This window comes from Boleophthalmus pectinirostris, unplaced genomic scaffold (assembly GCF_026225935.1).
Source record: "Boleophthalmus pectinirostris isolate CB_2022bp ecotype Guang Dong unplaced genomic scaffold, ASM2622593v1 HiC_scaffold_22, whole genome shotgun sequence".
NCBI lineage: Eukaryota > Metazoa > Chordata > Actinopteri > Gobiiformes > Gobiidae > Boleophthalmus > Boleophthalmus pectinirostris.
Window position 1 is genome coordinate 1,713,818 of NW_026571190.1, and position 3,562 is coordinate 1,717,379.

Here is a 3,562-nt window from a genome sequence, read left to right on the forward strand (position 1 = left end):
AAAGCCCAGACTTTACTGAACCAAATTAAAAATATTATTGATGGAAGAAGAGGAGACACGTCCACCCAGCATGATTTAGTCCTGTTAAATCCTGTTTTAGACCTGATTTAATCCTGGTTTAGTCCTGGTTTAGACCTGGTTTAGTCTTGGTTTAGTCCTGGTTTAGACCTGGTTTAGTCCTGGTTTAGACCTGGTTTAGTCTTGGTTTAGTCCTGGTTTAGTCCTGGTTTAGACCTGGTTTAGTCCTGGTTTAGACCTGGTTTAGTCTTGGTTTAGTCCTGGTTTAGTCTTGGTTTAGTCCTGGTTTAGACCTGGTTTAGACCTGGTTTAGTCCTGGTTTAGTCCTGGTTTAGATCTAGTTTAGACCTGGTTTAGTGTCCGGCAATGAGTGGAATTACGTAAAAAAAAAAAAAAAAAAAATTGCCCAAAATGTAAAAACAGGAAAATACCGCCATGTAATCCATTTATTCAACAAAGTAACTGTAATCCAATTACCACTCACTGAAACAGTAACTGTAACTGAATACAGTTACTGGTTTAGACTTGTTTTAGACCTGATTTAGACCTGGTTTAGACCTGATTTATTCCTGATTAAGACCTGATTTAGACCTGATTTAGTCCTGGTTTAGACCTGATTTAGACCTGGTTTAGACCTGATTTAGTCCTGGTTTAGACCTGATTTAGACCTGGTTTAGACCTGATTTAGATGTGATTTAGTCCTGGTTTAGACTTGATTAAGACCTATTTTAGACCTGGTTTAGACCTGATTTAGTCCTGGTTTAGACCTGGTTTAGACCTGGTTTAGTCCTGGTTTAGACCTGATTTAGACGTGATTTAGTCCTGGTTTAGAAGTGTTTTAGACCTGATTTAGTCCTGGTTTAGACTTGTTTAAGACCTGTTTTAGTCCTGGTTTAGACCTGTTCAAGACCTGATTTAGTCCTGGTTTAGACCTGATTTAGACGTGATTTAGTCCTGGTTTAGACTTGTTTAAGACCTATTTTAGACCTGGTTTAGTCCTGGTTTTGACCTGGTTTAGTCCTGGTTTAGACCTGATTTAGACGTGATTTAGTCCTGGTTTAGAAGTGTTTTAGACCTGGTTTAGACCTGGATTTAGACCTGATTTAGTCCTGGTTTAGACCTGATTTAGACTTGTTTAAGACCTGTTTTAGTCCTGGTTTAGACCTGTTTTAGACCTGATTTATTCCTGATTAAGACCTGATTTAGACCAGATTTAGTCCTGATTGAGCCCTGGTTTAGACCTGTTCAAGACCTGATTTAGTCCTGGTTTAGACCTGGTTTAGACCTGATTTAGACGTGACTTTAGTACTGTACTTTAGACTTGTTTAAGACGTATTTTAGACCTGGTTTAGACCTGGTTTACTCCTGGTTTTGACCTGGTTTAGTCCTGGTTTAGACCTGATTTAGACGTGATTTAGTCCTGGTTTAGAAGTGTTTTAGACCTGGTTTAGACCTGGTTTAGACCTGATTTAGTCCTGGTTTAGACCTGGTTTAGACCTGATTTAGTCCTGGTTTAGACCTGATTTAGACCTGATTTAGTCCTGGTTTAGACCTGATTTAGACCTGGTTTAGACTTGTTTTAGACCTGATTTAGACCTGGTTTAGACCTGGTTTAGACCTGATTTAGTCCTGGTTTAGACTTGTTTTAGACCTGATTTAGACCTGGTTTAGACCTGGTTTAGACCTGATTTAGTCCTGGTTTTAGTCCTGGTTTAGTCTTGGTTTTTAGTTTAATCCTGGTTTAGACCTGGTTTAGTCCTGGTTTACTCCTGGTTTAGATCTAGTTTAGACCTGGTTTAGTGTCCGGCAATGAGTGGAATTACGTAAAAAAATAAAATAAAATTGCCCAAAATGTAAAAACAGGAAAATACCGCCATGTAATCCATTTATTCAACAAAGTAACTGTAATCCAATTACCACTCACTGAAACAGTAACTGTAACTGAATACAGTTACTGGTGTTAGACTGTTTAGACCATTTTAGACCTGATTTAGACCTGATTACCTGATTTACCTGATTTAGAGACCTGATTTAGATTTTAGACCTGATTTAGACCTGGTTTAGACCTGATTTTAGACCTGGTTTTTTAGACCTGATTTAGGTTTTAGACCTGATTTAGACGTGATTTTAGACCTGGTTTAGACTTGTTTTTTTAAGACCTGTTTTAGACCTGGTTTAGTCCTGGTTGACCCTGGTTATAGACCTGGTTTAAGACCTGATTTAGACCTGATTTAGACCTTTAGACTGTTTAAGACCTGATTTTAGTCCTGAGACGTTTTAGACCTGATTTAGACCTGTTTAGACTGACCTTTACCTGACCTTTTAGATTTTTTAGTGAGACCTGATTGTCTGGTTCTAGACTTGTTTAGACCTGATTTTAGACCTGTTTAGACCTGGTTTTAGTCCTGGTTTAGACCTGTTTTAACGTGATTTTAGTCCTGGTTTAGACCTGTTTTAGACCTGGTTTTAGACCTGTTTAGACCTGGTTTAGTCCTGGTTTAGACCTGATTTAGACGTGATTTAGTCCTGGTTTAGACTGGTTTAGACCTATTTAGTTCCTTTTAGACCTATTTTAGACCTTGAGTTTAGTCCTGGTTTAGACCTGTTTTATGACCTGATTTAGACCTGTTAGACCTGATTTAGTCCTGGTTTAGACCTGATTTAGAAACGTGATTTTAGAGTCTGGTTTAGACTTGTTTAAGAACCTATTTTAGACCTGGTTTAGATCTTTTTAGTGGGTTAGTCCTGGTTTGACCTGGTTTAGTCCTGGTTTTAGACCTGATTTAGACGTGATTTAGTCCTGGTTTAGACCTGATTTAGACCTGATTTGTCCTAGACTTGTTTAAGAGACCTGTTTTAGTCCTGGTTAGACTTGTTTAGACCTGATTTAGACCTGGTTTAGACCTGTTAAACCTGATTTATTCCTGGAAGACCTTTTATCCTGTTTAGACCTGAATTTAGACCTGATTGGTTTAGACTTGTTTTAACCTGATTTAGACCTGGTTTAGACCTGATTTAGTCCTGGTTTAGACTTGTTTTTAGACCTGGTTTAGACCTGGTTTAGACCTTGATTTTAGACCCTGGTTAGACCTGATTTAGATTTGAGACCTGATTTAGACCTGATTTAGTCCTGGTTTAGACCTGGTTTTAGACCTGATTTAGACCTGATTTAGACCTGATTTTCCTGGTTTAGACCTGATTTAGACCTGTTTAGACCTGATTTAGAAGACCTTGTTTAGACCTTTTAGACCTTTTTTAGACCTGATTTAGACCTGATTGAGCCCTGTTTTAGACCTGTTCCAGACCTGATTTAGTCCTGGTTTAGACCTGATTTAGACGTGATTTAGTCCTGGTTTAGACTTGTTTAAACCTATTTTAGAACCTGTTTAGACCTGTTTAGTGCTGTTTTTAGTCCTGGTTTAGACCTGGTTTAGACGTGATTTCCTGTTTAGACCTGATTTAGACCTGATTTAGTCCTGGTTTAGACTTGTTTAAGACCTGTTTTAGTCCTGGTTTAGACTTGTTTTAGACCTGATTTATTCCT